The sequence below is a fragment of the Protopterus annectens genome, chromosome 14.part0 (assembly GCF_019279795.1).
Source record: "Protopterus annectens isolate FY-2018-M chromosome 14.part0, PAN1.0, whole genome shotgun sequence".
In the NCBI taxonomy this organism is placed as follows: domain Eukaryota; kingdom Metazoa; phylum Chordata; order Ceratodontiformes; family Protopteridae; genus Protopterus; species Protopterus annectens.
In genome coordinates, this window is record NC_056748.1 from 1,016,059,285 (window position 1) to 1,016,085,360 (window position 26,076).

Below are 26,076 nucleotides of genomic sequence, written 5' to 3' on the forward strand. Positions count from 1 at the left end.
ATATCTCTTGGTTTTGTTATTTATATTTTCGCACTTCCTCAGATGCTTCTTTTTCCAAGAAGATCAAGATTTCTTGATCTGTATACTATTTCTCACAAATCTGTTGTATTAATGAGCACAAATTTTCATCTGCAGCTTCTGACAGTTTTTCTTGTGGAAGTATTTTTCTTTCCTCTAATTTCTCTCTTAATCATTTTGTATATCTTATGTCAGGAAATTCTAGGTTTTCTGCATAATACTAACAATACATATTTTTTTCTTAGCCTCAGTAGTCTGCTCTATTGTTTTTATGGCTCTTCTTTGTCCTATCAGTTTTTGTGATTTTTGTGGACTGCTACTTCCTTCTACAACAGGAGGGCCATCCTCCCCCTGGGCCTGGCCTGGCCTGGCCTGGCCCCATTGTAGGAATATCTCAAATATATTTCAAAAATAAAACAATTGCTAAGCTCCTCAAAAAACTTAAACCGACAACACTAGCAACTGACAACCTACCTGCAGAATTCCTACAGATTACTACAGACACCATAGCCTATCCCATATCCATGCCCATAAACAGGTCAATAACAGAAAGCAAAGTTCCCCACTCTTGGAAAATATCTCACATTATATCACTGTATAAAGGGGGTCAATTCCTTGAACTTACAAACTACCAATTAGCAATTCTATCACCCCTATCATAAATATTAGAGAGAGTACATTCCCAACTTATACATTACCTCCTAAAGAACAACCTACTATCCCTATCCCAGCATGGCTTTAGACCTTCCCATAGCACTACCACAGCATTGCTGTCATTCTCCAACATCGTCAATAACCATAGAAACAATGGGCTGTATGTATCCTCCATATTCTTAGACTTATCCAAAGCCTTTGATATGGTTAAACATAGTAAACTCCTAGAAGCCCTAGCTACCCTTAACATAAGCTCCTCCACCATATCCTGATTCGGTGACTATTTATCTAACCACCAACAGGCAGTTCTATGGCAAGGCCAGCTGTCCCCCTTACTACTAGTAGCCATAGGTGTCCCACAAGGGTCCATCCTCGGTCCCTTGCTATTTTCACTATTTACTGACCACATACCAACATCCTCACTCTCTGCTTCTATAGTACAATACGCAGACGACATGACTATTATATGTGCAGCACCCACCTTAAATGAACTAAAAAACATCACCCAAAATAACTTTACCCTTGCTGAAGGATGGTTCATCAACATCAAGCTTATACTCAATCCCAAAAAAAAACAAACTCATTCTCTTCACCCCTGGTAGATCTCCTCCAGCAGACCATAATTTTTCCATACATCACACACTAAGCTTTTAGGCATAGAAATTGGCATCAAATTGAAATTTGACATTCATATCGCCCAAACAATCAAAAAGGTCAACAAAAAGATTGGACTCCTTTACAAGAACCGTCAATTCATGACTAAGCACACCAAAGGCCACCATTGCTAGAACCCATCTGTTATCCATCCTCCTATATGCCTCCCCTATCTTAACTAACCTTCGCCACACAGAACTAACCAAGATGGAATCTTGCTACAACAAGATTGCCAAGTTTGATACTGAAGCCACTCATAGGTCCCATCACTGTCTAGCCCTCAAGCAACTAAACTGGCTTGAATTTCCACAACTCCTCTTACTCAACCTGCTAACAATTGCACATAAGCTCTACTACCTTCCCAATAAACAATTTATTTATTATTATTTATTTAAATTTGTTGACCGGGAGTGTCCGACTGGACGTGGGTCCATTTTCAGCAGAGGCCCGGGGAGAAAAGCTCCACAGTAAAATAAACAGACAGTAGTTACATTGGATTACATAGTGATTAACAATTTAACACAGAAATTACTTACAACATATTTACAGATGAAGAACATAGTACATCAGTAGACAACTAGAATCTTTATCTGTGAAGTACATAACAGGCATTAACAAATGTAACAATGAGAAGTTCCTGCTGTATAATAAGTACTAAGCTTATGAGCATCTGAGCTTGCTATCATCAAGGTAGTTAGTGGAGGTGAAAGAAAGGTAGTAGTTGGATGGGGTGGATGTGCACCTCATGAAGGTAATAAACAACAATTAATTCAGCCCTACACCCCCTCCAGTAACTTAAGATCTAAACACATCTAAACCACATAAATGTCATTAAACATAAAAATGAGGCTGGCAAATCTCTCTTTGCCTGCTCCATTGCCAGAACTTTGAATACTCTCCCAGATCACCTAACCTCTACAACCTCTACTTACCAGTTCAAAAAACGTCTCAAAACCCACTACAGAAAAAAACTGGTTCTGCCCATGTCACCCCCCAGGCTAGACCATAACCAGTTATGTCATAATGTTATTATTTCCAAATTATGTTCAACTGTAAAAAAACAAAAAAAACTCCTCTATCACTTTATCTTATCAATGCTATCATCTTATATTGTATGCTAACTATGCTCACCTGTCTTCAGCTCCTGTATGACTTATCTTGTAAATGTGTATCCACTGTATTTTCTGTTATTGGAGTTTTTCTACCCAGGCCTCCGCTGAAAATGGACATGTATCCAGTTGGACCTTCCTGGTAAACAAATGTAAAATAAAATAAATAAAATTAAACATTTCCATATTTTAAGGATCCTGCACTGTCATCTTTTCCAGTCCTGAAACTAGTGCGCCTACCAGGATTGGGCACTTTTATCCTGGGTCTTGTGCACCCAGCTATCTTTTTTTGTTTTGACCTACTTCTGTCCATGATATATGCTATATAAATACAGTATATATATATATATATATATATATATATATATATATATATATATATATATATATAAGTGTTGCCTTGGTGAGATTTTGTGAAAACAGGGTCCACCTCATGAAGGTACTAAACCTTTGCTTGCTGACTTTTCATCTCTCCATTCAGACCCCTTTCAGTATATGTTCTTTAATGATGCTGATGGGGGAATCTGAGAGATTCAGTGATAAGTTGACTTTGGATAGTTATCTCCCTGGTAAAATTTGCAATGCATTTGTTTGCTAGTCTATTGGCAATGCCTACTGGATAAGTGTAGATGATGTCGTTATGAATAAGTTCAGAGCACTCAGAGCGTTATTTCTTAGTTTCCTAACATAGCTAAATAATGATTTATAATTGCTCAGAGCTTCAGATTTTAACCTGTAATTACATCATTATAATGTGCAGTTATTTTTATTCCCAGTTTATGTGTTTTTATTCCATATTGTCATGGAAACAATAATATTAAGAAACTGCACTCTGGTAATATAACAAAAAGCAGGTAATATTTTATTTCTCTCATGACCAGTAACAGTTTTATTTACTACATCTTTTAACCATCCTTTCAGAAGCATAGCTGGTTCAACGTTGTTCTGGGCTGGTATTATGAACCAGTGCCCTATAATAATGTGATCACTACATTGTAAGCCCTCCCCTCATCTCTTCCAATGAAGAGCCAAAAAGAAAAAAAAACAGACGCTTCTTCTATTGGCAAACAGTTGGTACAGTTTATACCCTGCCTGCATGGAATATCATGCGCTAATGTTTTCGTTGAAAAGATTGTAGCAAAAAAACTGTTTGCTACAAATGTAGCAAACAGTAGCTGCAGTTTATAACCTGCTTGCATGGAACACTACAGTGCTCAGGTTGATTTTCTTTTGGGTTCTCTAAATTTCTTCTTTGCTGGCATCCAGGCAGTACACTTACTAGCCAGTAACTGAAATTTGCCCAAAACATATAGCTAAGGCTATTGCAGCAGTGATCAGTAGGATGAATACGGTACAGCTGTGCAAGTTAAATTTACCGTAACAATAAATGTTTAAATGATCACTCCTGCAATAGCCACTCCCTCCCTTGACCCTCTTTGTTTTTAATTTGTGTTGTTCCTAGCATTGTCCTTTCAGGGCTCAGCCTATCCCTCTCTGTTGGCAGGAAAGCTGCAGTAAAGGGCTTTGTGCCAAGATTTGTCTTTTAGTCAGCTTGGTTTGAATTGCCTAACTGTTTGGGTGTGTGGAAGGTGCCCTGAAGCTTTGGAAGCTGGCCGGATGTTCTGTCCTTGGCAAAAGGTTCTGCAATAGTGATCATTCAAACTTTACGTTATCTGATTATGTATGTATGTATGTATATACACACACACACACACACACACACACACACACACACACACACACACACGTGTATAAAATCAACAAATCACTAAGTAATTGGGGTTAATACTAAGTATGGGCTCCCGAAAGTTCATAAGCACCCCACAAACTCTCCGATGCATCCTATCATATCTGGAAGGTGTTGTGTGACCTAACCTCTTTCCAGGTTTGTCAAGAAATGCCTTTGTCCTGTTGTAGATAGATCGCCACACATTTCGTGTGATACAAAGCATTTTTTGAGCTCTTTGTTTGATTGGTATGAGACCTTTGAAGGTGAAGTTGATGATTTTTTTTTTGTGACCATGGATGTGGTCTTACTGTTTACATGCATTCCTAATACCAATGATATAGAGAACATAAGTATGTATTTGAGCAGGCACTAATGTTATGACACTAACTCTGTCTATCTTATTTGTGCTTTATTGGAAGTTATCCTTAATAATAATGCCTTTTTGTTTATTGATGATGAATATGTACAACGAACCTGTGTAGCTATGGGCACCATGTGTGCAAACAGCTATGCCAACTTAGTTTTAGCTGAATGGGAATCAGAATTTGTTTTTAGTAGTGAAAATGTGTTTCTTGAAAAGGTTTTATACTATGGTCTTTTTGTTGACTATGTGTTTTTTATTTGGGCAGGCACCCTGGATATGTTGTCTGATTTTATAAGCTATCTGAATGCCACTTCTGCCTATCTGAAGTTTACATTTGAGTTTTTTGATTCTGATATAGCCTTCTTAGATGTCAGGGTGGTAAAATCAGCTGGTTGTCTAAATACATCCCTATTTAAGAAGCCTTGCAAGAACAACAATATTTTACATGCACAAAGTATGCATTCAGCACATGTTAAACATAATGTTGTTAGAGACCAGTTCTTTAGATCAGCACATCCTTCATACTAAAGATAGTGACATGTATAATGTTTTCAATTTATTGATGAAGGAGTTTTGGAAAGGGGTTATAACTGAACAAAGGTATCTTTAGCACAGAATGATGCCATATCTCTTAGGAGCACTAGGACCAGACCCGTTTTTCACAAAAGATCAGATGAACCTATGTCTGCATGTGTGGTAATACCCAAGCAGGCAACACTCTGAGGATGTGGCTGACTTACTCCAATGATGCTAAGTCGATTTGTGATATAATAAGGAAACATTGGCATGTTTTTGGAGTTGATCAGAAGTGTAAGACTTCTCTGGGTACACAGCCTTTTTTCTCTTTTAGAAATAGTAAAACTTTAAAGGACAGGCTATGTTGTAAGAAATTGACTTCTGAACCTGTGCATTCTTATAATGCTAATAAGATTGGGACATTTCCCTGTAAGGGGTATAGCATGTGTAAGTTTATCAAAACTCAGTTTTTCATCCTGATACCTCTCGCATGTTTTATTTTAATCGATATGCTGACTGTGGTTCTTCTAATCTTGTATATTTGGCTGTGTGTGTGATGTCTGCCAATCATTTTATGTTGGCAAGACTAATCAGTGCCTCAGAGACCACATTACAGAGCATCTCTACTCTATCAGTAAACATGATGGCAAGAATGTTTTATCTAAACATGTAATGCAGGAAGGGACTGAGCATTGTTTTAAGTTTATGGTACTTGAACTTGATTGTGTCAGCCCTAGAGGGGGCAACATCATGACTCATACTGAGTGCACTGAGATTAAACTGATGATTATCTTACAGGCCACTAGGGGCAAAGGATTGAATGATTTTATACCTGTAAAATCTGTGCTTATGTCACATGGCATAAGGTAAGGCCTTAAATGCTCGGTTTGTTTTAATGCTGTAGATCTGATGAAGCATCTAATTTTTGATGCGAAAGCGCTCATCTTTTACTTTATTTTATGTTTATTTTTAGCTTTGTTGTTTATTTAAATTTTTATGTGATATATGCCATCTGCCTGACCGTTTCTATTTCATTTTTACATTTTTTCCTTTGTCGGTTCTGCCCCTGTGTTGTTTTGGTTTGATTTTACTTCTGGAGCATGGCTGAAGGCGGCATTCAAAAACTTGACTACACACCCCATTTGGTCCAAGCAGCTGTGTTTAATGGATGATTAGATCGAGTTTTGGGTCTAGTGGAGAACCCTTTACTAAAGATGGATATGAATGGTATTGAGCTAGCGTCTGAAGCAGACATGGTAGAGTCTGTTGATTTTAAACCTCTGTTTTGAACAATGGAGAATAATTTATATCGCCTGAAAGAAGTCAGTGGCACAGGTTACACATGGGGGGGCATGTTTGAAGCATAAAGTCATCCGAAAGGGCTACGGGTATGTAAAATGCCTACTTATGGGAATACTTACCCAGATTTATTGAGAGACTGGCAAACTTTTAATCTGGAAATGAGTTTTAGCTATATCTGTTTATTGCTCAAGTTTTTTTCACCTACTGAGTTAGCCCTGCATGAAGAAATTTTGAGTGACATTGATAAGTTTAAAACCTTGCAAAAAAATATCAAACTAGAAAACTAAATACAGCACAAAGGCTCTGGCTCCAGGAGCACTCGTCCAAGCAGATATATTAGTAAAAATAAATTTATTTCCACCAAATACTTAAAGGACATCCAATAATATATAAAATCACATCCAATAAACAAGCGCTTTCATCTCTGACTATTCAGAGACTTTATCAAGTTGAATGACAACCAGAGAAGCACCAATTAAAAAACACACCCCTTATCTAATTCAACCAATAACAGGAACCAAACACTAAACCAACTGAAAAGTAACAATACTTGCATTAAAATATTATACAACGATATCATAGCAGCACTGGTAAACAACTAATATATGTGTGTGTGTGTGTGTGTGTGTGTGTGTGTGTGTGTGTGTGTATATATATATATATATATATATATATATATATATATATATATATATATATATATATATATATATATATATATATATATATATATATATATATATATATATATATATATATATACATATATATATATATATATATATATATATATATATATATATACACACACACACACACACACACACACATATATATATATATATTACTACAAAGCAAGCAGATCTAAATGCCCATATCCATTAAATCCTATTAAATTTATGAGTTAAAAATATAATTTACTTTAATAAAGATTATGCATTACTTATATGAATAAAATTAATATAAGCACATTATAAAAATTCATATAAATACATTATAAAAAATAAAATCAATGGAATATCTACAACCCCTAAATGTAACTTATTAACTTTCAAGTGCTTTTAGTTTAAAAAAACATGCTATGAAAAAAAGATCTTTTAGTTCTTAACCGCCATAAGGCCTCCAACTTTTCCAATTGTAGAGGCCATGGGCCACCTCTCGAGTCCATTTGTACAAAGTCAATAATTATAAACCTAAAAGAGTGACCCTCAAACTCATTACAGTGTTTGGATATCGCGTTAGTGTCCCTCTTTTGCCTGATGCCTCTCAGGTGCTTATAAATATGGCATTTCAGTTTCCTCTCGGTCTTCCCTAGATAAAAACAGGGACATGCCATACATGGAGCACCATATACTACTTTATCATTCTTGCATGAACTTTTCCTGGTCAGCCATAATGTAATGTTGAATCATAATGTTGAATGATGATCCCTCTAAAATATGGCAACAACAATTACAGGCCCCACATTTACGCATGGACCCTACATGTTGCCCCCTACCCTGGGCTTCCAACATATTTTTAAGACAAATCCCTTTCCTATACACAATAACAGGTCTCTCACTGATACACTGCCTTAAATCATTACAAGAGGACAAAATCACCCAATTCTTTTGTAAAATATCAACAATTTGTCTACTATCCGCATTGTATGTGGTGACAAAAGCTGATTGGAAGTTATTACTTCCACTCTTCTGTGGCTCACGTACCCAGTTAAAATTCAAATTCATATTTAACAACTGGGGATTACCCTCACTTCTACTAATCAGGTTATTGACCCCCTACCCATATTCTTGAGACAGGATAGCCTTGAAGTGGCCCCTTTCTCTTTTATCACATCCAAAATCCCCTCATTAACCAACCCAGAAGGGTGCCCCATCTTCAAAAACATGTTCTTCAATAAGTCACATTTGTTCAAGATTGCATCAAAAAGGGAGACCATCCAGGCCGCCCCCACAAATTGACCCTTTACAACTGCTTTTTTCTGTTTAAAGGGGTGAGAGCTGGTAAAATGCAAAAAGTTGTTGGAATAAGTTTCCTTATGGAAAATATCCGATATAAACATTCATGAACCATCATCCCTAATCAATTTCACATCCAAATATGAAATCTCTTTCTTGTCAACATTATGTGTAAACTTTAAAAAAGGAAGTTGAATTATTGGGTCTATATCACATAGTCGAAGTTTAATAACTTCGAACACAGAATGTTCGAACCATCCTATTCAAAGTTAAAAAACTTCGACTATGCATAAAAAACAAAAAAAAAGAAAAGAAAACAAAATAAACTGTTGTAAGCAGTGGGGCAAGCCCCTCTGCACCCCCCATATGGGGGGACTACTCCACCCCCCCTACTTAAATATACCATCTCCGAAATTGTACCACATTGAACAAAATGGAAACCTTCCCTTACGGAAATTTCTGTTGAAATGCGCAAACTTCTGCAAATTCAAACTTATGGTCTCGACCATATGAGGTTTGAACTTGCAGAAGTTCGACTATCTGATAGGAACCCGAATTATTAATATAAGCCAAAAAGTCCATTACTATTTCCGAGGGCTCATCCCAATAAATAAAAATGTCATCATCCAAAAACTGGATGTACATTTTACAATGGGCATAACATGATGAATTACATAAAAACTTCTTCTTCCACTGTAAAGTGACAATATTTGTGAACAAGCCCCCACATGGTGAATCCATGGCTACTCCTTCCATTTGGAGAAAAAAATCCTTGTTGAAAAACATACAATTATTCTTCCAAGCTAAGTCAAACAGTTGTTCATGCAAATTAACCATTGGTTGGGGGATGCCCCTGTCCACCAAAAAATCAAATACCATTCAAGTCCAATGTCATGAGGAATAACCGCATAAAGGTCTTTCATGTCAATTGTAATAAACAACCCAGCATCAGAAAATTCAAGGTTATTTAACCTACTCAAAAAAATCCCACGAATCCCTATACATATTCACCTCTTTAAACACTAATGTTTTCAATTTAATATCCAAAAATTTGGCTAATAGGTAAATAATGGAACCCCAGCCATCTACAATAGGCCACATGGGGGAATTGGAAAGGCTTTTATGCATCTTGGGCAGTCCAAAAATAGTTGGAATTTTTGGGAGGCACAGTTAAATAATTCAACTCTTCAATGGAAATGGACTCCTCAATGAACAAATCATTAGGTTCATTCCTGATTCTTCTGTAGGCTCCATTAAGTTAATTCAGTGAGATTTTCCAATAAGATACACCATCCAACAATTCTTTCATTCTCAGATTATAGTCATCTGTGTTCATCACAACCATGCCACCACCTTTATCAGGTTTTTTAATTCTCATGTCTGCATTGCCTCTAAGTTTAGCCAAACCTTCCAAGTCATCATTATTCAAATTTGAAATGGGTCTCCTCCTAAATATATTCCTAATGTCAATCTCACACAATCTCTCAAAAATTTTCAATGAAGAGTGTAGGGGGGATTGTGGGTACTCGAAATGTGTAATGGGTTGCTGACATATTCAACAGACTGAAAAAGCACATTTAAATTCAACTTCCTTACATGTTTCAAATCAACAAGAGTATTCGTTATATTACAGTTCTTCGTGGGCACAAAAGTTGTACCCATATATAGTAAATCACAATCAACATCAGTTTGCATAGATGAAAAATTAAATACATTGAAGCCTTAGCTGATTCATCTGCATACAGTTGTAAACTAGAAGGACTATTCTCTGACATTGGCTTGTATGAGAAACGCCTCGTAGAGGATAAGAAGAGGAAGCTGGTTAGAGATGTGAATGATTTTCGGCATGGACGGATTTTTTTCTGGTCTAATAACAAAGAAAGGCAAAGGGATCATTCACAAGCTATGAATTGTGCCTCTACTTTTACCAGTTTATCTCCTATGTCTGGGGATATGAGGGGCAATCGGGCGACATTGTTTTAAGTGTATGGTGCTTGAACTTGATTATGTCAACCCTAGAGGGGGCGACATCAGGACTCATACTGAGTGCACTGAGATTAAATGGATGATTATCTTACAGGCCACTAGGGGCAAAGGATTGAATGATTTTTATACCTGTAAAGCCTGTGTTTAAGTCAAGTGGCCTAAACTAAGGCCTTAAATACTCTGTTTTAATGCTGTAGATCTGATGAGGCATCTAGTTTCTGATGCAAAAGCACTCATATTTTACTTTATTTTAAGTTTATTTTTAGCTTTGTGTTTGTATTAAAAGTTTTTATGTGATATATGCCATCTGCCTGACTGTTGACTGACTCAAATTACTAAGTATGCTGATTGGTCCTCACAACTCCAACATAATTTTTTTTAGAAGTTGGAGAAAGTACATGCTCTGCGAAGGTATTTTAATCAGCTAGTCTTGAACAGTTTGATAAGAGACATGTTCTAGTCTTTCTAATACACTCATGTCATTGAAACAATAAATAATTATTTGTAATAGCTTTACACAGGCACATTTATTAACTTTTGTCCACTGAGCCGAGTCAAATACCACACCACAGTGACCTTTTATTAAATAACAGCCATTGACAAGCAATATGATGTCACAATAATTCAGATGCAACATATAAACCAATAACCATTAAACCATTAATTCAAGCTGGTAGAGGTAACACCGCCCGCTCCAGCTGCCACTACAGAAAACCAGGTACATATTCCAAGCTATCTCAGACCTGGTGGCAAACCTCTTTAATTCATCCTTACAAGCCACATATCCCTTGATGTGGCCACAGGTCAAATCTGAGTTCAATTTGAGGACAGCCAAGGCTACTGAAAAGGAATATGGGGGAAAACAAGGGGGGAGTGAAGCCATAAGGCCACCACCAACCCAGTAATCACCATGCAGTTTCCCCGCAGCAACTGGCCTTGAAAAGGAGAATCTGGGTCATGAGAGGAACCAAGTTAAGCTATGAAAAACTCTTTAATAGCAAAAGCAATATCTAAATAAAACAAACTAATACCCATTGTATTCAAATGAACATTGTCCAAATCAATAATCAGGCTCCAGTCAGTCAAGATCTCTGTACTGAATCACATTAAAACCAACCTGATTAGCAGCCCGCTTGACTGTAGGGTTGATGATACACCTGGCTCTCTCAATAGCACCAGACCTTCTAACGCCTTTCCAGTCTCAGGATGATGGCAGACTAGACCAAAACCAAATTTTACATACAACTACCATAACTCGAGCATATCAGATAGCATTCTGGCCAACAGGTTTTTTTAGGATCCTGAGTCAACGCATTAACCCCCCCCCCCCACCCAGGTGAATTACCATGATTCTGTGTAAGGCTTCTACCATGGTAATCTTACACCAGATTTCCCAGAACTAAAACCAGCTGAGGCCAAAGAAATAAAAAGAATGAACTGTCCAACTGTTAAGATCAAAAGAACTTGAATGACCAGCAGAGCAGGGCAAGGATCAGATTGCAGTTCTCTCAATGAAAGAATGGCACAAGAGCTAAATGACCTCTTTCCCTGCAACAGAAATAAAAAAAAATAATTCCTGATGTAAGACAAAAAGGCATCAGATACCCACCTTCTTGTTCTTTAAATGGCCTTGACAGAATGCTCCTCCAAGGCCAAGTCAAAGGCACGAACTACCTGGAAGGAATGCGAGAAGTAACCTTGTGGATGAATTCCTTGCCCTGCCATGGTCTGCCTAAGAAGTAGATGGATATCTGCCAGGCTAAAAGACCTGCCCAAAGCCCGCACAAAAAGTGGGTCTGACCTGTTCCTTGGTGGAGTGATATTATGTAGTAATCTGACCCAGTGTACCAGACAAATGGCAAGACCCCTGGCCTTGTCTAAACATGCCTGCTGATCTTTCCCAGATTGATCAGTCTTAGATTTCTTTACCCAAATCAGGATAAAATCACTGTAGATAACAAGGTCCTCCCATCAAAGGTAAAGAAGTAGTTCACTGGTATAAAGGCACCCGCGTACAAGGACATGAACAAAGCTGCTATTGTAACAAATGTATGAAAACCACCCAGCATCTTATAGAGATCATGAATAATAAGGGGAAGGAGTTGTCTCCCAGTAGGCTTTCTGGAACCCTGGGAAAGCCCCCAAATATTCTGTAGGCCCTTTAGTACCCTCCCAGTGGTCTGACACTGTCTGAAGGACCAAACAATGCTACAACCATCTCAGAGCTGCAAGGTGCACTCTAAAACGTTTAGGCGAATTGCCTGTGGCAGACCTTGCCACTAAAAATTGAAGTAACAACTGAACCCTCCATGTCCAGGGACAAGAGACCAAAGACCTATGTAAAGCCTTTAAAACCTGAAGGGATGATGAATATGCCTTCCTATTATTGCTGGCCGAAGAGCTGGCCAACCGCGATACTGCTAGCCTTTTCCAATTAGCCAGACTCCCACAGAAACTGGAATGCCCTTTGAATCTGAATGCTTGGTGAAACCTGGCATACTGAAATCAGGAGAAACTGTCAGCTATAGGGTTAAGATGAACAGGGACATGAACACACAACAATGACAAATTAATCTCCAAACTCAGAAAACTAAAAGCCTGATAACCGAGTTGACCCATTTGGACCTGGAAGAACGTTTATTGAGATCGTGCACCACTGAAATATTGTCTGAATGAAAAACAATCCTTCTATTATGTAACTTGTCCTTCCATACCAAAACTGCCACCCAAATAGGAAACATTTCCAAAAACATAATATCCATCCTTCTTTCCTCAGACCAGCTTTCCAGCCATCTTTTGGCAAACCAGCTGCCTAGGAATTAACCCCCCATAACGTATCCCCCTGCATTAACCCCCCCATACTGTATCCCCCTGCTGCATTAGGGGAAAGCTTAAGGCCAGTGGAAGTAGTCCAAGGGGACTGCAAAAAAGAAACTCCATTGAACTGGCTCAAAAACATGAACCAGAGCTGAAGGTCATTCTTGACCCATCTGGTCAACCATGCAAAGAAGTGCTTGGGCCTGTTACCCTTTAATAAGACTGAAACGGACCACGGAATAATCCTGCGTAGAGAGACTGCCCTTCCGGTAAAGTTCTGTAACACATGTAGCCACATGATTTCTCCTGTGCAAACTTTGCTGGAAACCAAAAATAGCCAGACTTGTTGAAGTCTTGGGCAAAGAAAACTTGAACAAATAAATTTTATTTTTTTCATTTTGTTTTACATTTGTTTACTGGAAATGTCTGAGTGAGTGTGAGCCCATTTTCAGTGAAGTCCTAGAGAGAAAAGCTCCAGATACAAAACAGACAAAATTATTACAAAGACAAGTTGGACAATTTGTATAAACAAAATCTTATAACATAGTTAACAAGTATGCAGTGTATACAAGTATAGTAACAAAACAGGAATGTTACAGTCTAAGGAAAATACAAATGGACATTGTATCATTTTGTCAAGTAGAGGGTTCAAAGTACAGTGAGATGGTAGCAAATAGGAATATTACATTTTAAGCACAATACATGCAGAAAATTGTATCATTTTGTCAAGTAGAAGTTTCAAGGTACAGTTAGTTATCTGTTATAAGGTAGAATAAATCTAAAGATTATGATGTAAAAACTCATGCAGACTAGAAGAATGCCTTTCCAATAGGAGCTACTATGTTTGAAATTAAAAGTATATGGATTCTGATAAAAATGGTTTGGATAGTTGTTAGAGTGAGTAGAATCAGGAAGACAGTGGTATCAGAATGGTTACTATATTCATAGAGTGTGTTAAAGTAATTTAGGAAGGTACTGTTTTGTTGTGGACAGTAGAAGTAATTAGGGAAAGTATGTTTTATCCTGGAGAATTGCATGGGCAAAGCCATTTTGTTAGTCAGTTGGTCTTTGAGCATTTTTTTAAAGTGAGTGATATTAGTTAAAATTCTTAGTTTTAGAGGTAGAGAGTTCCAGATTTTGGCTACATAACTAGAGTAAAGAGCATCACCTTGGGAATTTGTAGATTTGGTAACTTTTAGTAAGGATTTGTTGGTGGAGTGTAGCAGTCTATGTTTAGGCTTTGGTTCTAGTAGGTTTTATAGGATAGGTGTTTTGCCTGGCTGGTTAAGTGTGCCATTGTCAGCTGGTTGTAGTGTAGAAAATGTAGGAATTCTAGCCAAAATCATTTATTTATTAGTAGACAGTGATGTGTTCTATATGGGGAGTCAGCAGCAAATTTAGCTATTTTGTTATAACATGTTTCGAGTTTACCTAGGTCTGATTTTCTGAGGTTTGTGAGTATAGGAGAGTAGATGAGTTCTAGTGGTGACTATTTTGGTATTGTTGGTTAGGAATTGTTTGTTTATATATAGAGTTTTTTTTTATTTTGACATTTCAAATGTAATCTCTGACAATTCCTCCAGTGACCACCAGCACAACTCATGATATGATTATTATTATTATTATTATTATTATTATTATTATTTTAAACTAAATAAAATTAAGAATCTAAATAAGTAAAATAAAAGAATCGACACTGTACAGGCAACTAAATAGTCTCGGTATAGCAGATAAGCCTTCAGCGTGACCCACAACCTCTTACCTGAGCAGTCACTACCAGCGGGCTTCATCTACTCATCCTCAATGTAACTGCTGATGGAGTTGCCAAGCAGAGGTATTGCACTCCCTTAAAAGGGGGTATACCTCATCATACCTATCCCAATGACTGGTACTCTGGCTGATAATGTGACGTTACATGTAAGTCATCATTCTACTGCATTGTTGGCTTTTTTAACATATTTACTGATGCAGGGTGTATTAAATTAGCATTTTCTAACAGTTATTATGCAAGTACTATTATTCCCATCAGCATATGTTGTACATTAAACTTTATGCAACACATGATGCTAGTCTTGAGTAATTGCTATTTTTTATACAGCAGATTTGAGTAGCACTTGTTTACTTGCAGCAACTCTGCCTGGGTTTCAGGTTTGCAAGAATGCAATTTAAATACTATACTGCAAACTCACAGCACAAATACTGCTAATGCAATTTTCAATAGAAGGATATGACTTAGATTTCATTAGTGTAAATATTATATAGGTGTCAAGTTACATTTTAGGCAAGGTCTTCATAAGAAAGCTTATAACAGGATGAACAAAAATGTTGAGCTAGATTTACTGAGTATTGAGTATGATTTATAAATATGTAAATTATTTGCCACTGGGAAGCTTTTATCTGACCTTAGGTACTTCTGATTAGCATAAACATCTGCTAATTAAAAATGCATTTACCTTTTACTGTTATTGAAACTAATACAGTACACGTTTGTGCTCCATTATACTGTTATAAATTACCCTGTAGCTAAACAAATACATATTTAACAATTAATTGTCAGTACATTTCAAATATTACCATTTTATTTTATCTGCTTTGTTTTATTCACTATAGTGCCAGTGAGAAGAATGCATTAATAAAGCAGTAATATCAGGAGGAGTTGTCTTGTTGCAATTTTTTTTCAGAGGCTAATAAAGCATTATCATCATCAGCCCCCTTTTCCCCACTTTTTCTACATGGGGTTGGGGTATCGTGTTAACTGTCGCCAACTCTCTCGATTCAGTGCCACACTCCTGCCTTCTTCAACACTCATGCCTGACTGTCGCAGATCTTCTTTTACACAGTCCTTCCACCTCTTTGCTGGATGTTCTCTCTTCCTCTTACCTTCTTTCTGTCTGTCACAAATCTTCCTCACCAGATTGTCTTCTGCTTTTCTGCACGTGTCCAAACTACCGTAATCTGTTCTCTTTGATCTTTTCTGCAACTGGAGCTACTTTGGCTTCTGCTCTTATGTCCTTATTTCTTAATCTGTCCCACAGTGTGTCACCCTTCTCAGGCACTTCATTTTCATCACTTCTAGCTTCTTCAACTGTTCTATCTTTACTGCCCAGGTTTCTGTACCATACAGTAGTGCTGGTCACACCACTGTCTTGTAAACCTTTGTTCTTGTACACTGCCATGAGTATATTTATTCTCCAGTCATCTGGGCTACACCTTTCTCTCCACACTGCTATTAGTACCCTCAGGAGCCATTTCTCCCCTAGCCCCTCAGCATCTTTATCATATCTGCTGTGACCTCATCTGAGGCTGCTGCTTTCCCTGACTTCATTTTCCTTAGTGCTGTTTTTAATTCTTCTAGGGTGGGTTCCTCTTCTCTCATTGTGGACTGTTTCTGAGGCAGTACAGCTTCTTTGGGGTTTTCTTCATTCAGAAGCTGCTGGAAATACTCCTTCCATCTGCCACTGATGTCCTGTGGACTGGTAAGCAGGTTGTTGCTGGCATCCCTTATGAAGGGTGTCTGACTACCCTCCTTATCTTTCTGTCTTTGCATTGCAACCTGATAGTTTCTGTGCGTCACTTACTGAGTCACTTTCCAGAAGTTGGTAGAGTTCCTCTAATCCCCTATTCTTTGGTATTGAAACTTCTTTCTTAGCTTCTTTGTTAGCCGACTAGTAGTCCTTCCTAACCTGGTCAGTCTTTACTATCTCTCACTTCTTCCTGCACTCCTTTCTTTTGATGACTTCCTGAACTTCTGCATTCCACCACCAGCTTTCCTTATGTACCTTATTTCCATACCTGACTCGGCCACAAACTTTTCTGCAAACCAATGGGAGAGTACCCCCCCCCATACATACACAAACCTTTACACACAAGAAAACAAGATTGTTTCATGAATGTCTCATTTCCAAGGCATGCTGGGATATGCATGTGCTTTTCTATATTATTTAGTAGAAAATGTTGCATTGACAGACACCTTAGCATTGGCACTGCAATTTCAGTTCTTTTCAAAAACTTCTCTTCTTCTCTTTCAGCTGTTTCCGTTAGGGGTCGCCACAGCAGATCATCTGTTTCCATTTCTTCCTGTCCTCTGCATATTGCTCTGTCACACCAACCACCTGCATGTACTCTCTCACCACATCCATAAACCATATCTTAGGCCTTCCTCTTTTCCTCTTACCTGGCAGCTCCATCCTTAGCATCCTTTTCCCAATATACCCATCATCCCTCCTCAGCACATGTCCAAAGCAGTGCAATCTCGCCTCTCTGACTTTGTCTCCAAACCGTCCAACCTGAGCTGACCCTGTAATATACTGATTCTTAATCCTGTCCATCCTTGTCACACCCAGTACAAATCTTAACATCTTTAACTCTGCCACTTCCAGCTCTGAATCCTGTCTTGTTGTCAATGCCACCATCTCCAACCCATATAACATAGCTGGTCTCAGTACCCTCTTGTAGACCCTTCCCTTTCACCCTTACTGGTGCCTTCTGTCACAAATCACTCCTGACACTCTTCTCCACCCATTCCACCCTGCCTGTACTCTCTTCTTCACCTTTCTTCCACACTCACCATTACTCTGAACTGTTGATCCCAAGTACTTAAACTCATTCACCTTCGCCAACTCTACTCCCTGCATCCTCACTATTCCTCTATCCTCCCTCTCATTCACACACATATATTCTTATAACTATAAAATGCTAACCTTATGCCACTTAAAATTCAGGAAATTATAACTTGCATACCGCATAAATCATCCTTCATTTAAACTGGACCTCAGTAGAATGAGTACATCTACACTACCAGAACAGAATAACAATTTATAAACTACTAGCTAAGACCTACTAGCATATATCTGGTACCTTTAATCTAGCTTTACCTGACTTAATTTACATATGTACTGTCACTTTATCCTTCCACCATTTTTTATTCTACTATGTCTTTTCATCTACATTTGTCTCCAATGGAGGAAAGCATTATAATTACTTAGGAAGAGCAGTTACATTATACCAATGCCACCAAAGGATCCCTTTGTAAAATGCCACACATCTCCTGAGCACAGTATTTGAGTTCAGACAAAGTTAGTGCAGTGTCTGGGGTTTTAGGTAGTAATTAGGAGCAGGACTTTAGGTATAGGGACCAGGAAGGGAATTTAATTTCAAGAAGCAATCAGGAAGTTTTAGTTTTAGAGAATGGGAGGGGGGTGTAGGGTTAGGGAATTAGAGGGGAGTTCTAGGGTTCGGGAGAGATCAGTGACGTTAGGTTTAGGGAGGGGGGAGTGGAGATTTAGGTTTAGGGAGCAATCAGGGACTTGCTCTGTTTAGGGCCAAGGAATGAGTGGCAGTTTTTAGGGTTAGAGTTTGGGTTCTGGTAGGTCTATGTAGTTAGATGGTGTTGGGAGGTGGGATGGATAGGTAATTTACCAGGAGTGACATTCTGGGAGTTAGGGCACTTGCCAATTAGAGCAAGTGGCAGTGAGCAAGTGTTTCTCTTGATCTAGCAGCACACGAGCTGTTGTAGAAGACACCTCTGAAAATGAGCTTTGACCAGTAGAATTAACCCAGCAAACAATAAATAAATTAATTAAACATACTCGGAGGCTCTAAATAAAGATCTGCCTAAGCAGCAGAGACCTCCAAAGCAGACACCCAGGCAACCGCTACCCCAAAACAAAACACGTGCAACACATATCTCACAAAGCCAGTGTGCCGAACAGTCACAGCCCTTAAGACTAAACAATACACCTGATACACTTGTAATAGGTGACTCTATCGTCAGGCACACTGACGTCACGCTCACCAGGCTGAACAAGGAGAGGGTCACAGTGAGCAGCCTGTCGGGCGCTAGGATCCGCCACATAACACAAGCACTCAGGTCACTCCAAGGCAAGTACAAATATGACTCAGTCATTGTCCATGCTGGTGTGAATGACCTGAGACGTACCTCCCTTGACTACATGAAAAGAGACATAAAGAAGCTCTCTGAGCATATAGCCCAGGCCGTTATGACCCTGACCTTGAGTAGCATCTTACCCTCACCAAGAATGATGCCACAATATGAAGACAAGATGATCAATTTCAACAATTGGCTTAAGTACTGGTGTCATTCAAAGGGGATCCAATGCCTGTCAGCTTGGGATGATATGCTCGACAAGCCACGATGCTTCGTTAGGGACGGCTTGCACCTGTCACCCCTGGGCTTTCGGATATTGGCAAAGGCTCTTGCTACCCCCATAGTGCCTTTTTAGGCAAGGCTCAAAAGACAAACCCACCTCCATAGGTATCACAAGGGATAAGAAACTAAGAGTAATGCTACTCAACGCCAGAAGTCTAAACCTCAAGATGCATGCACTCAAAACTCTCCTTAGCATGGAGAACATCGATATCTGTGCAGTAACAGAAACCTGGTTCAGGGCTCCCGAGAGCACCCCAGCACTACCAGGTTATACCTCATACCATGCTTTTCGGCCCCAAAACTTGGACTGAACCACAAAAGGAGGGGGAGTATCGATATTCATCAAAGATACCCACACCTCCAGGTTGGTGGCAAAGCACGAAGCATCAGAGACTATCCATGTGCAACTAACAGTGGGTAAAACTGCCTTCCAGTTTATAGCCTGCTACAGACCACCCTCCCAAACCCAGGAACCCCACTCGGCCTTTCTGAGAACACTGGAAAATATGAAGGTCTCTCCAAACACCATTATATTGGGCGACTTCAACTACCCAAACATAGACTAGGAGCATTACTCTAGCTCCAACACCCTAGCCCAAAGGTTCCTAGAATCAAATGCTATGGAACAACTTGTTACCACTCCCACAAGAGGGGAAAACATACTGGACCTGATCATCACCAACATGGGGACTCAATGCTCCAGACCAGAAGTGTATCCCTCACTGGTAAGAGCAGACCATAAACTAATCTCACTGGATATTCACATCCTGACCCCATCCCCTGCCCAGAAAACCACAGTGAAAAACTTCTCTAAAGCAAATTTCACACTCCTCAAAACCGAGGTGGAATCCTTCAAAGCCCCAGGGCCTGGGGAAAATATGGCCCAGACCGCAGAATCCTTTATAAACGCATTCTATGAACACCTTCAGGAATGCATGGATCGTGCAATCCCAAATAAAACCAAGACCCAATCCTCCAAAGGCAGACGTCCTGTCTGGTGGACCCCAGCCATAAACAAACTATACAAAAGAAGGAGGAAGCTACTAAATGATAGAGCAAAATCCCAAGAAGAGAAGGCATCACTGATCAGTATTAGCAAAAAACTACGGGCACTCATAAAATTGTCTAAGGCCAGCTTCGAGAGAAAAATTGCACAGGACACTAAGGATAATCACAAGGCTTTCTTTAGTTATGTTGGGAACCTGGGTGGTAATTCCCAGATATGCTCAGAATTAGTCCAAAATGACAAAAAATACACTGAACCCACAGACATTGCCAACATCCTAGCTGACAGGTTCAGCGCAAACCCCCCCCCCCCACCAAAAGGGCAAATATCTATCCCAGCAGAGTGCTGCCCCCCTGACATCTCAGATGCTCAGGTAAGAGCCACCCTCTCCAAAGCAAAAACACAGCATCAATGGGACCAGACGGTGTCCCGGGCTGCATCCTACATGAACTCCAAGAAGAGCTAAACCCAAACATAAAACCACTGTTCAATCTCAGCCTTACTACAGGATATATGCCCAAAGAGTGGCGTACAGCAACAGTGGTCCCTCTCCATAAAGGTGGTGCCTCAATGGATCCTGGAAACTATCGACCCATAAGCCTGACTAGCTTGGTCTGCAAAGCTATGGAAAGGATCATCATGAACCTCATAAATAAAGATATTTGGGACCTACAGACACTGGATCCTACCCAGTTCGGCTTTGTTAAGGGCAGATCCTAAACCTGGTTGATTTCTTTGAAACAGTCACCAAGGCCATTGACGAGGGGAAGGTGGTCCACACAGCCTACCTGGACCTCGCAAAAGCCTTCGATGCAATACCCCACTCGGGCAGATAAGCTCACCAGCTTAAATATAAACCCCTATGTCACTAGATGGATTGAAAACTGGCTCAAGGACAGAACCCACATGGTTAGAATTGCGGGAGCCATGTCAGACTCCAAACCAGTTACAAGTGGTGTCCCACAAGGCTCAGTCCTGGGACCTCTCTTGTTCGGTATATATTTCTCGGAGGTACAGGCCAACACGGAAGGACTGTGGCTGACCAAGTTCACAGATGACTGCAAACTGGGCGCCATAATCGACTCTCCAGCCGACACAAGCATCCTCCTAAAGGGCCTCATAGAAACAGACAACTGGTGCCAGAGCCATGGCCTCAACCTAAATGCCAAAAAGTGTATAGTCATCCCCTTTGGCAAAAACAAAGTGCCCACAAATTACCACATAGGTGGTAATCCATTAAGTACAGAAGAAGTAATTAGGGACCTGGGGACCCAAGTTGATAGCAATCTCTCATTTGACAACCACGTGGCCAAAGTGGTTAGAAAAACATTTTATATAGCCCACCTAATCATGAAGGGATTCACATCTAGATCAGGGGAGGTCATCGTGCCTCCTTACTCATCCCTCATCAGGCCCATAATTGAGTACAATGCCCCTTTTGGGATGTACCTTACCAGACACCTGCAGCAACTGGAAAGACCCCAAAAGTACCTCACCAAGAGGATCAAAGGGCTCAAACAGATGCCATATGCTGCCCGGTTAAAGAAACTCCAGCTCTACTCAGTGGCATACCACCTGTTCAGAGGTGATCTGTGCCTGACGTATAAAGCCATGTCCAACCAGGAATTAATGGACATGCTGCACCTCAGAAAATCGAAATCCCATCAAGCTACGCGCTCGAGAGGCTTGAACCTCAGCACTGAAATAAATAGGACATGTTGGAGGGACAGATTCATAACCCAGAGGCTCCCTTCACTCTGGAATAAAATCCCAGTCCAGGTTAGGCAGAGTCCCTCATTGACTCTCTTCAAGAGGAATCTTGATGAGTGGATGGGAGCTCATAGGTTTACCCCAGGTATCACTTCTGTGTCACTGTTAGACAGAGGCACAGTATACTAACCTCGAAAAAGGGCATAGCAAAATAAATTTAAAATGGATGGCGAAAGCCAAACACATTCTGGCTAGGCTTATAAATGCCCTAGGGCAGATAGCCTAGTATGAACCTATAAATAAATAAGCAAGCAAACATACAGATAAATAAATAAAACTTACAATTGATCAAGGTTCTACATGTGGCCCCTCCAGATTGTTTAGAAGAACTACAGTGACTGAGGTTGCAAATTTGTTAATTGCATTGTGATGATTCAGATTTAATTGACTGTAGGAATTCTACAAGTCTCCTACTACCTGGTGAAATTGCACTTGTTACCCTCTGTAGTGCCATATGGATTTGCATACAAGACAAATCACACAGAAAATGTTATAATATTTCACCTATACTAACACCTATTGCTGTGTCCAACAAACTGGATAAAGAATGAATAAAATCATTTAATGTCTTATTTTTCCAACATTTCTGTTCAAATAGTATCAATGCGTATTGAACATTCAAAGTTACAGTTTATAAAGATGCTAAATATCAGAGGTCCAAAGACAGAATCTTAAGGAATGCCATTTTAGATACTGTGAGATACAAATAATGATTTATCTCCTATTACTGTTAAGGACTGTGGGTGCTCTTGTAGTCTTTGAACTATAAAGTGGGACCTTCACCAAAGCTAGTAATCTGCAGATCTTTAAGATGGTATGAGTGGTTGATATCCCACCAGGAGGTAGACCATAGTATGTGTAGCAGAATTTGTAATGGAAGGCACTGATGATAGTCCATGCCACATTCCAGTTCAGCAACTGGGAAGGCAAGAAGACTTATTCTAGTACAAAATCATATGCCCTTAGATTTTGTGAAGCTGACCTGTTGCTTAGGAGCTGGCATGTGTAGGACCATCTGAAAGCCTTGCAAGATCTCTGCATCATCATCATCACTGTCATCATTAGCAACCTGCTTTTTCTACCTGGGGTCACACTGCCGCATCAACTTCTGTCACCTCTTTTGATACAGTGTCAATATCTTGTCTTCTTCAGCAATCATGCCTCACTGTTGAAAGCCTTTTCTTATGCAATCCATCCATCTCTTGTTTGGATGGCCTTGTTTTATCCTACCTTCCTTTTTTGTGTCCTAAATCCTCTTTACCAAATCATCTTCTTGTACGTGTAATCAAACCACCATAATCTGTCTCCTTGATCTTCTCTGCAACTGAGGTGATTTTGGCTTCTGCTCTGATATCTTTTCTTTTTCTGTCATATAGCATACATGTTAACAACCATCTCAGTCACTTCAGCATCACATGAACTTTTCTGAACTGCTCTATTTTCACTGCCCAGTTTCTATACCATTTTTTCAGTGCACCTTCCAGCTTCTGCAGCATTCTTCTGTGACACACTACTGTTGATACTCTGTGTCTTTTGGTAACAGCACCTGTGCTTTTACTTTGACCTCCTCATGCAGACTTCCCTTCTCCTCAGCCACCCCTCTTAGATACTTGAAGCTATTAACCTATTCCATTCTATTTCAGTTTTCAGCTTCTTCTAATTCCATGATAATTGTGTTGTGTACACTACACTCAGTTTCATCCCCTGTGATTCAGATATGCATTCCAGGCCTCTGTCATTTGCTGACATTCCTCTTGAAAGTCTATCTGTAGTCCTACATTACTCTTCCTCCTTATGGCATCTCTTCATTGATAAAATTATGCGCATAATGGTGGATTGGGAAGGTACAGTCAATAATAACTGAGTATTTTCTATGGCCATACCAAGGAGGTTGGAGTATCTTCAGTCCCTTTTTAATGAAAGTCATGGTATAGTCCATCGGTTCTTGAACTGCCACTGGAATCAACTCATCAAATAAAGACTCAGCTGTCCTGTGTATCATGACTTTAAAGTCAAGGTGGTGTCACACCAGTTCTGCTGTAAAACTGCAATTATCACACTAGAATCTATTGTTAGGAGGGATTGCAGTAACTGTTCTCTGAATATCTTTGCAACTTCTAAAGGAGATGTTAGCTAGCCAGAGATTTATCTATGTGTGACTGTCTGCCTGTTTTCCTTCTGTCAAGTTAGGTAGCATTTTTTGAGGACTGCTGGAGGAAATTCCATGATTCTGTGTCAATGAATGAATGAATGACACTGGCAAACAATGGGATACATATCTGTATTAAATGTGAAAAGAGTATTCTAAAAATAGACAGTAGTTTTGTATTTAAAAATACAAATTTAATGGCTATTTGCTTTTATGTATCAATAGCTACCTAATTCTAGGGAAAAAAAGTTAGTTACTAAGTTTCTGTCTTCTGTTAACGTCTTTACATTTAGGTGACATTATTTTTGCCAGACTTTAATTATATGTATTTCTCATTTTAATTGCAAGACTTCCATCTTAAATGAGGCATTAATGAGTATATTTCCAAAAAGGATCCCTAATGAAATGCTGAAATGTTATAAAAAAGACCAAAAACACAACGGAAGTCTGAATCTTCTTCTTCTTTCGGCTTTTCCTGGTTAGGGATCGCCACAGCGGATCACCTGTCCGCTTACAAATATATTATTTATTTATTTATTTATTTATTTATTTATTTATTTATTTTGCAGAGGGCAAGATCCCTACACCTCTCAATGTAGGGAGCAAGCTCCCAACATCCTGACTTTTATATACCATGTCCAAGATCACCATACCTCAGAGAAAGGGAAATATTCCAAAGGTCAGCAATCTCAGACATGATATATGTAAAAATGTATTTTCAGTCATTCAGCCTCATTTCAAATGGTTATCTTCTAAAAAAATATATAAAAAGGGAACACTGGGCTCTGCTCTATTGGTCAATTAAGTAAATCAATCCAAAAATACAGACTCTGGAAACGCTCAATAAAAGTAAAAGTAAAACATTTTAGAAAGAGGGAAAGACCACAAGTTTAGGTTTGGGGTTACAGAGATTATTTCAAGGAGCATGAGAGGTGGAGACCTGAATAATAAATTAGAGGTCTCAAAATATAATTGGATTACACATTTGTCAGCTGACTTTGAACCAGGAATTAATGCTAAAGCTAGTATAAAACCTATACTAAAAAAGAAACAGGGTAGTTTACATTAGTTTATACTGCATATGCATTTTCAATATATATACAGTATATGTATTTCTCATATGTGCATATTTTTATTTTTAAATGCATTTCTCCCTTTTTAGTATGATTTTTTTTGTATACATTTTTAAACTGTACTTGTGAATACTCTTGATTATGTTGGTTATTTGATTCTATTTGTGGCTGTGTCATGTGATTTTGTTAATTATGTATATATTCTAGTCTTTACACTGACTGTTCATTGGTTTGTTATTACACTGAAGAAGAGTAGTTATAGCCGAAAGCTTTGTGGAACATTAAAACTTTTTACTTTTACTTTTATTGAACGTTTCCAGGGTCTGTATTTTTGGTTTGCTTTGTGCGTATTTTGTTACAGATCTAGTTTACCTTCGTGTTGCTTTTTTTTACTGTTTTCAGTTAAGTAAATCTCATTTTTGCAGAGATTTTTTGAACTGTAATGAAAAGGGAAATGGCAAAGTGACCAAATACAACCTTAATGAATGCATTATGACCTCAATATAGTATATGCAGTGTGTTTGTGTGTGTGTGTGTGTGTGTGTGTGTGTGTGTGTGTGTGTGTGTGTGTGTGTGTGTGTGTGTGTGTCTGTGCGTGTGTGTGTGCACGTGTGTGCATGCACGTGTGTGTGTGTGTGTCTGTGTCTGTGTCTGTGTCTGTGTCTGTGTCTGTGTCTGTGTCTGTGTGTGTGTGTGTGTGTGTGTGTGTGTGTGTGTGTGTGTGTGTGCACGTGTGTGCACGCACGTGTGTGTGTGTCTGTGTGTGTGTGTGTGTGTGTGTGTGTGTGTGTGTGTGTGTGTG